This window comes from Dasypus novemcinctus, chromosome 1 (assembly GCF_030445035.2).
Source record: "Dasypus novemcinctus isolate mDasNov1 chromosome 1, mDasNov1.1.hap2, whole genome shotgun sequence".
In the NCBI taxonomy this organism is placed as follows: domain Eukaryota; kingdom Metazoa; phylum Chordata; class Mammalia; order Cingulata; family Dasypodidae; genus Dasypus; species Dasypus novemcinctus.
This window is the reverse complement of record NC_080673.1, coordinates 129,264,200-129,273,647: the sequence shown is the minus strand read 5'-3', so window position 1 is coordinate 129,273,647 and position 9,448 is coordinate 129,264,200. Positions and strand designations below refer to the sequence as shown.

Here is a 9,448-nt window from a genome sequence, read left to right as displayed (position 1 = left end):
AAAATAAATAAATAAATAAATGCTGATTGCTAATTTTGCTAAAGCTTTCCATTGAGAGCCCTGGCACTTACTGAGTCACAAAGAGGTTAGAGAGTTGTATAGTTGTGTATTTACTAAGTAAATACCAGGATTCGGCTCTAGGTGCTCTGGTGCCAAAGGTTACGCTCATACCACTCTGCCATGAGCACTGAAACCAAAATAAAGTGGAATAATCAGCTTGAATATTTAGCAAGTCTGAAGTGGTTTGGGGAAATTAAAGAGCATTTTAATGAGTTGTCTCAAAACAGCAGAAACCTGTCAGGCTGCCTATTCAGGTTTAAGGTACTTATATTTGTCTCAAGAATTTTTAAGGGATGTGCTCGCTTCGGCAGCACATATACTAAAAATTGGAACGATACAGAGAAGATTAGCATGTCCCCTGCGCAAGGATGACACGCAAATTCGTGAAGTGTTCCATATTTTTAGAGATGTACTTACCAGGTGCAATGGATGTGTCATGATGATGGGAGAGAGTGTTGCTGTGGGGGGAGTGGGGGGTGGAGGCGGTGGGGTTGAATGGGACCTCATTTTTTTTAATGTAATATTTTAAAAAAATATAAAAAAATAAAAAAATAAAAAATAGAATTTTTAAGGGAAATAATAAAAACAGACACTAAATAATTCACAACAGTATAAGCATGAATACAAAGGTTCCTTAGTTTTTGTAGTAATTGACATTTCTTTGGACCTTGACCAAGTCTGGAACTTTTTCATGTTATATTTATTTCACGTAATGAGATGACCAAAGGTGATGTAATGTAAAAAACAAACTACAGCAACCTAGTGAAGTCCACATTTCTGGAAAAGCTGGTTGGAGCTGGTATGAAGGTCAGTGAAGGTATGTATGCCTCAGGGTTAATTTTAGTCCTTTAGATGTCTGATTTCCCCAGTCCTTATCTTCAGGATTACAGAAGGTGAAGTCCAATCATCCTAAGGATAAAAACCCAGGAGTTTGAACCTAAGGATGAGTTTAGTATGTGTTCCCTGTGTCCATAGAGACTGAATATAAATTCAGTCAGCATTTGTAGAGCTCTTTGGATGCAACCATGCTAGAAGCTATCGTGAATGGTAAATAATTTCCTCCCTTCCAATTGTTCAAATTTAATTTAATATCAGAGACAACCCTTCAAATCTTCTTGGTGATTAAAAACAATTAATTATAAATTTTAATGATAATGAGAACATGAGAGAGGTTTTCTCTTTCCATAGTCATTGACCTTGCTCTTCATCATGATTGGACCAATCTGAACCAGATGCCTAGGGAATGACAGGCACTGATTGGCTTTGGCTGGGTTACTGTCCAGATCTGAAGCGTTCACTAGGAGAATGCGATTATAGTCGTTGGCTTATACTAATCAGACTTGATCCTTAAAGTTGGGTAAGGTCATTCTCCCAAAATAAGTGGCTGTTACGCAGTCAGGAAAATGTAGGATAATTGCCAAAGAGGCATCTATCACATCCATTAAAAATACTAAATCCTTATGATAAAATATTAAAATAATAATCAAGCTGATACTTAATAAAAGGGAGAGTATGAAAAGAGCTATATTGGAGGTAAAAGGTGGAAGGAAAGGGACCTTCTAACCAGGAGTATCAAGAAACATTTTATAATACACTTTTTATTTTAAACAAGTCAATTTTATTGATACATATTAATAAAGCATACAATTTATCCAAAGTGTACAATCCATGGTATTTGGCATAATCACATAGTTGTGTGTTCATCACTTCAATCATTATTACAGCATTTTCATTATTTCAATAATAATAATAAAAAACAAACAAGAAAATTCCTCCCCTTTCCCCTGCTGTACATAGCTGCTATATACTATACTCTTGACTCCAGGAATATTCCAGTGATAATAAGAGCAGATTAAATATCTACCAGGTAATGCAGATTTCTTACCAGGACAAAAATCCTGTAAAACCTTTTTATGGGGGTAATATTCCTCATCTTGGCTCTTACTGAGCAGCTCCAGAGGTAAGAGCCCTCTCTCTAATCTTATCAGAAGGAAAAACGGGCAACATCATTCCCTGGAGTAAACAGGAGAAGAACTAACTGAACTGGAAAAAGTATGTGACTCCAGGCTTGTGCTGCGAACTAATATTTTCTATGCATACAACAATAGAGTAAGGAATGAAACCAACCGATGGATAAATCCTGGGAATATTTTTGAGCCAATATCTCTTGGGTGTTTCCTTTGTGCTGGGTACCTGGCTAACTGATTTATATTTGGGTTGCCCAATAATGGTAGCCAGTAGCCACATGTGGCTACTGAGCGCTTGAAAGATAGCTAGTCTGAACTGAGATCTGCTGAAAGTGAAATACACACTGGGTCCTAAGGCGAGCTCAGGGAGGACAGAAACCTCCCGTGGAGCAGTAGGGCAAAAGCTCGCTTGATCTTGATTTTCAGTACGAATACAGACCTTGAAAGCCGGGCCTCACGAATCTTCTGTTAAAAAAAAAAGAAATACACACTGGGTTTCAATGACAGTATGAAAAATATATAAAAATCTCATTAATATTTTTGTTGATTACATGTTGAAATCATGTTTTAGATACATTGGATTAAATGAAATATGTTATTGAAGTTAACTTCATCTGTTTCATTGTACTTTTTAAAATGTGCCTACTAGAATGTTTAAAATTACGTATGTGGCTCACGTTTGTGACTTGCATTACATTTCTAACAGATAGTGTGGTTTTAGCCTGTCCCCATACTGCATTCCCACGACAGCCTTACAATACAGACTTGTTATTAAGTTCATTTTACCAAAGAAAAAACTGCTGAGGACAGCAGGTGACTTGCCCAGCGTTATTAAGTGGTAGCTGTGCTTCAAACCCTGGGTGCTGTTAGCCACTTTATTATGCTGCCTCTTCAGCTTGGTTTTATGATTTAATATTTGCAGCATACCTCAAGTGTGGAGATCTGGGTCAAGGTGTATTTCCGCACTAACCGTTTACATAAGCTTGGGTGATTATCTTAATCTCATGTCATTAGGTGTGAGTCTAATAAGTCTAACAAGCCAATAATGCCTTGTTGTTTTCTTTTTGAATCACTTCTTTGGTTCTACAATCTATGGAAATAAAAGTTGAATTCGATTTAACAAATATTCCTTTAGCATCACTGTGCATAATTGTAAAAAGTCCCAAATAAACACCACCAAATATATTAACAATTCCTTAAAAGGAGTTAAATATGCCTGAAGTAACACCAGAATTAATTTAACTTATTTGCTTATGAGAATAGCAATACTCACTTTACATTAATAGATAAAAGATACCATATGGTTTTTAACTGATATTTATTATTTATACTATTAGGTGCTCTACATCTGATTATTTTTCAAGTATTTCTTCATTGTCTCTCTTTTTTAAAAAGATTTATTTAATTATTTATTTAATTATTTATCTCCCCTCCCCACCCCACCCCCCACCCCCATCCCGGTTGTCTGTTCTCTTTGTCTTTTTTGCTGCGTCTCCTTCTTTGACCGCTTCTGTTGTTGTCAGTGGCACGGGAATCTGTGTCTCTTTTTGTTGCGTCATCTTGTTGTGTCAGCTCTCCGTGTGTGGGGTGCCACTCCTGGGAAGGCTGAACTTTCTTTTGCGATGGGCGGCTTTCCTTAAGGGGCACGCTCCTTGTGCGTGGGCCTCCCCTACGCGGGGGCCACCCCTGCGTGGCCTGGCACTCCTTGTGCGTATCAACACTGTGCATGGACCAGCTCCACACGGGTCAAGGAGGCCCGGGGTTTGAACCATGGACCTCTCATGTGGTAGACGGACGCCCTAACCACTGGGCCAAGTCCGCTTCCCTTTATTGTCTCTTATGGTTAAAGATTCTTCTAGAATTTGCGTGATTCTGACCCAAGAAAATCATATCAACTCTAGAAATAAAAGTGAGGGAAAGTAAAACCTGGTGCCATTGTTAAGTATTTCATTTCTATTATTGTCTTATTTTAATTTAATTACACCAATGAGCATTCAAGTTCTTCCTAAGACACACCAAATGCTCCTACATTGGATTCTTTTTAGTGTATATATTGATCATCATCTGAGCCCTACTTTAGAAAGCAGTTCACTCTTTGGGGCTATTCTTGAAAGCATGGAGCAGAATTCTTTTGGTACCGTTTGTTTTCAGATATGAGACTCCAAATAATTTTTGCTTATGTCTGAGTGTTGCTGACCAGAAAACATCAAACCTGGAGTCCTCTTCAAGCTAGATTCACTTAAAATTGTCGTGGAATTTTGACAACAGCCCCTGTTTTTTCTGGTACCTGTCCCTGTAGCTCAGGCTCCTAGCCTTACCAGCTGTCACATGTTTTTGTTCTTACTTACTGCAAACTAACTTGCTGTTATTTCAGCCTTCCACAATCTACAATGGACTTCTTGAAAAGATGTCTCAGTGCCACCTAGTAAATATTTTTCTGGCACTTTTTTCCCCGCAATAAGGGTCAGAGTGCTGGTTAATCCTGTTCTTAATTCACGGCACTTCATTAGCAGTTGGATGTACAATGCCTCTCTCTTTATTCATTATTCATTCATTAATTCCTTTTCATCTAAGTTCTCTGCTTGCATTCCTCTGCCTTCTCCATAGGCAATTATTCTTATGTGTTTGAAGTGTATCCTTCTAGAGAGTGTTGTTGTAAAATGTATATTTTTGTTTTGTATATGTGCATTTTAGTTTACATAAATGATACAGCAATATAAGTCTCATTCAGCACTACATTTTACAAGTCTAACCATGTTGCCGAGTACTTATCTAGACTATTGCTTCTAGCGGATCCCTAGTTTTCCATCCATTTTATCCATCACACCACAGAAATGGGCACACACATTGCCCTCAGCTCACCACCACTACAAACAATGCTGTAACAAATATCCTCCTATATCTTCCTTTATGGGTGAGAATTACTCTGGATTCCTATGCCCAGCAATGGGAATACTGGATTAAGGAATAGGTGAGTCAGTCAGGATCCTACCAGGAAAACAGAAGCCACTCAAACCTTGGGAGCTCTTTCAGGACTTTCACTTTTGCCGATTCGTTTAAAGAGACATTACCCTCATTATTTATCAGTGGGCTTCAACCTAATCTTAGGAAGTTAATTTAAAAACATCCACTTGAGTAAAAAGCTGCTCCTTTAAATTAACTTTTTAAATTAACTAGATATTTTGAGTAAACTCTGGATCAAGATAAAAAATTAGAAAAAAACAATAGATTTAAAATTACAGCAACTCCAAAAGGGTGGAATAAAAAATTATAAGAGTCCCTGGTTAATACTTCTAATGACAGTCAGTACAAAAATAGAAGAACTGCCAAGGGAAAAAACAAAAAAAACAATAGCTATCTAAATTTCAAGTAATAGAGACATTAGAAATGAGATTGTCCATTTTTAAGGAAAAAAAAAAAGCAAGCAGTGAGCAAATAAAAGACCCAGGTCTGAAGTGGGTTCCTAGTGTGCTTTCTTTAAAAAGAAAAAAAAAAGGTATTTTAAACTAAAGTGAAGAGAGCTTGGAGCTACAATGGTCACAGTGTGGAAGTTTTGTTTTGTTTTTAGTGTATTTATCTATGCAGTTATTTTTAAAAATATTTATTATTTAAAAAGTTGTGAGTTTACGAAACAATCCTACATAACACCCAGGATTCCCATCCACCACCCCACCATGAACACCTTGCACTGCTGTGGAACATTTGTTCCAATTGATAAAAGAACATCTAAATATTACTATTAACAGTAGTCTATAGCTTACAGTAGGTGTATTTTCCCCCTAAACCACCCTATTATTAACATCATGGATCAGTATTGTACATTCCTTTCATTTCATGTAAGAATGTTCTTATATTTGTAAAGTTAACCACACTCCATCGTCCACCACAGAGTTCACTAGGTTATACACTCCCGTGCCTTGTACAATCCATCCAAAGTGTATACTCAGGAGCTCTCGGTTTCATTACAAGTTGTGTTGTCAGCACCTCAGTCAATTTTAGAGTGTTTTCATTGCTCCAGAAAGAAAAATCCCTTACAAAAGGGGGTACTGCACCCCCTATTGTTGATATAGTACCTTCATTGTCATTGATACAAAAATAGTATATTACTGTTAACTATACTCCATAAGTTACATTAGTTGCACTTTCCCGATGTATCATCATATTCTTATGTATGTATGTATGTATGTATTTATTTATATCTCCTCCGTTGTCTGTTCTCTGTGGCCATATGCTGTGTGTTCTTCTATGTCTGCTTGTATTCTCATTAGTCAGCTCCAGGAACTGATCCCAGGACCTTCTGAACTGGGAGAGAGGTGATCATTCTCTTGCACCACCTCAGCTTCCTGGTCTGCTGTGTCTCTTATCTCTCTCTCCTCTGTGTCTCTTTTTGTTGCTTCATCTTGCTGTGCCAGCTCTCCACGTGGGCCAGCACTCCTGCGCAGGGTAGCACTCCTGGGCAGGGCAGCACTCTGCACAGACCAGCACACCATGTGGGCCAGCTTGCCTTCACCAAGAGACCCTGGGTACTGAACCCTGGACCTCCTATATGGTAGACGGGAGCCCAATTGCTTGAGCCACATCCACTTCCCTCACCGTATTCGTAATACCTTGTAATAGTGGCCTACATTTGTTCTAGTTCATAGAAGAACATTCTTGTATTTGTACCATTGTCCACAAACCTCATTCACACCCAAGCTCATTATGTTATACAATGTCTATTGACATTTATGTCCCTTGACTACCCCTTTTAAGCCACAGTCACATGGATAAATCAGTGGTGTTAGTAATACTATAATGTGTTACCATCAGGTCTATCCATTTCCTGACATTTACAGTCAACCTTATTAAAATTTTGACACACATTAAGCCTCAGCTCCCCCTTCTCAACTCTCATTCTATTCCCACAATGGGGAAATTTTAATTTAGAGATGATTATACATTTTAAAGTGTTCTTAAAAAAAAAAAAGGTTCCCAGACTCCACCAAGGAGTGGGGTACATTCTTTGACTAGTACTCAAAATCTTCTGAAAGATGTAATAATTATAAAATATTGAAAACACACACATGAAACTGATTAAAAATAAAAATTGAAGTGATGAATGCACAAGTATGTGATTGTACCAAATACTGTTGATTGAAATTTTGGATGAATTGTATGCTTATTTAATAAGTATCAGTAAAATTGATTTTTTAAAAAAAAAGATTAAACAGAAGAGTCATATTGATGATGGTTGAACCTGGATGATGCGATAAATGTTTCTTTGTATTTTTGTAATGTGAAAATTACCAAAATGAAAAATATTTTAAAAAGTAAAAATAAAAAAATATAAAGTTCAGCAAGGACAGAAAGTCATTTCTTTTACACAAATTAGTGAGTTTTATGTCTCTGTGTTCAGTCTATGTTTCTAAATCTTTTTTTTTCTGACTTATGGTTAAAAATTTTTTTTTTTGTTTTTTTTGTTCTTAATGCTTTTTATTTTTTATTTTTTATTTTTTTGGTTAAAAATTTTAAGCCGTAGCTCCTCTATTTGTATGTTGTAGAATTTGAGAGAAGTTCAATTATTTGAGTATAGAGAGGCCAGGACTCAGGAATGATTTTGAGAAGGAAAAATGGTTTATTGACGGCCAGCCGGACTGGGGAACTTTCTGTTTGAATCCCGAGCCCTGAACAAGATTTTTAAAGGTCTTTTATACAGAGAGGAAAGGCCAAATGGTCCCTTTGTTTCAGTTCTCAATAGGCTTCAATTAGCATATATATTCTTCCACATCTTAGGTAAGCTTTTAGCATGGACTCCAGATATTCTAGATAAGCTTTTGGCATATTTGGTTTTTGCATTTCCCCTAAATACTTAAAGTTTATAGCCCTTGCATTGTTAAACTGTTTCCTGGGACTGGAGCCAGTTGCCATTGTCCCTAAGGGCAGGACTGCAGCCTCTTACCATTCCACACCCACAAGTCAAACAGCTTAAGTTATCTCTGAAGAGACAAAGAGCCTTCCACCCATAGCCCACATCAGTATACTACTTTAATATTGTTAATTTTTAAAAAGACATGTCTTTTGAGTTATCCATGTTAAGTCCAAAAAAAAAATACACTTTTGGAAATGTTCTTCCTTAACATATACAGGTTTACTGATAAAATATGTTAGTATTATATCTGCTAAATGTTTAAAATAAAAATATAAACATACAGGTTTGCATTTCCAAATTAAGTGCTTATTATGACAAATTTATTTTGACAATAATTGTGTTGTTTTTTTTGTTTTGAGGATATAGTTTATTTACTTTATCAAATCATGAAAACAGATGCTCAGACATTGAGGTTGGAGAAGGGGTTACAGTACTTTTATCTCTAATGACAAACTTATTTCCATTGGTTGGTAGCCCCACGAGTTTCTTTTTTTCTTGGAAAAAATGTTCTAGGGCTTAGAACACCAGAGTAAGGCTGAACATCACCAAGAAGAGAGGACAAAGGAAAAGAATCAGGACAGCAAAACTGTGAGTTAAAAGTGGCAGCTGCTACTGCCAGCACCCTGCTCCACATTAGAAACACTTTAGAATTCTCAAGCCTCTGGGCAGGTAGCTTTGGATAAAGAGAACTCCAGGGACCCACCTCCCCAGGAAAGAGGATTGATACAAAAATATTACACTACTGTTAACTATACTGCTCTCTGTGTCCATTCGCTGCATGTTCTTCTGTGACCACCTCTATCCCTATCAGCAGCACCAGGAATCTGTTTGTTTTTGTTGTATCATCTTGTGTCAGCTCTCCGCGTGTGCAGCGCCATTCTTTTTTTTTAAAGATTTACTTATTTAATTCCCGCCCCTCAGTTGTCTTTTCTCTGTGTCTATTTGCTGCGTCTTGTTTCTTTGTCCGCTTCTGTTGTTGTCGGGGGCACGGGAAGTGTGGGCAGCTCCATTCCTGGGCAGGCTGCACTTTCTTTCACGCTGGGCGGCTCTCCTTCTGGGGCGCACTCCCTGTGTGTGGGGCTCTCCTATGTGGGGGACACCCCTGCGTGGAAGGGCACTCCTTGCGCACATCAGCACTGCGCGTGGGCCAGCTCCACACGGGTCAAGGAGGCCTGGGGTTTGAACCACGGACCTTCCATGTGGTAGACGGATGCCCTAACCACTGGGCCAACTCCGCTTCCCTAGTTGATATATTATTGATGTGGGCTATGGGTGGGAGGTTGTTTGTCTCTTTGTAGATAACTTAAGTGCTCTGTGTCCTGACTTGTGGGTGTGGGACAGTGAGAGGCTGCAGCCCTGCCCTTGGTGACCATGTTATTAACTCCAGTCCCAGGAAACAGTTTATCAATGAAAACTCTACAATCTTTAAATATTCAGGGAAAATGCAAACCAAATGTGCTAAAAGCTTATCTAGAATGTATGAAGTCCATGCTAAAAGCTTATCTAGTATGTG

At 37.9% G+C, this 9,448-nt stretch overlaps 1 non-coding gene across 1 annotated transcript; it reads left to right on the top strand.

Annotated features, from left to right (window-relative positions):
* Positions 1 to 355: 355 nt before the first annotated feature.
* LOC111758925 (U6 spliceosomal RNA) lies at positions 356 to 463 on the top strand. Its single transcript, XR_002793046.1, has one exon. It is a non-coding gene; the product is annotated as a U6 spliceosomal RNA (small nuclear RNA).
* The last annotated feature ends 8,985 nt before the right edge of the window (positions 464 to 9,448 follow it).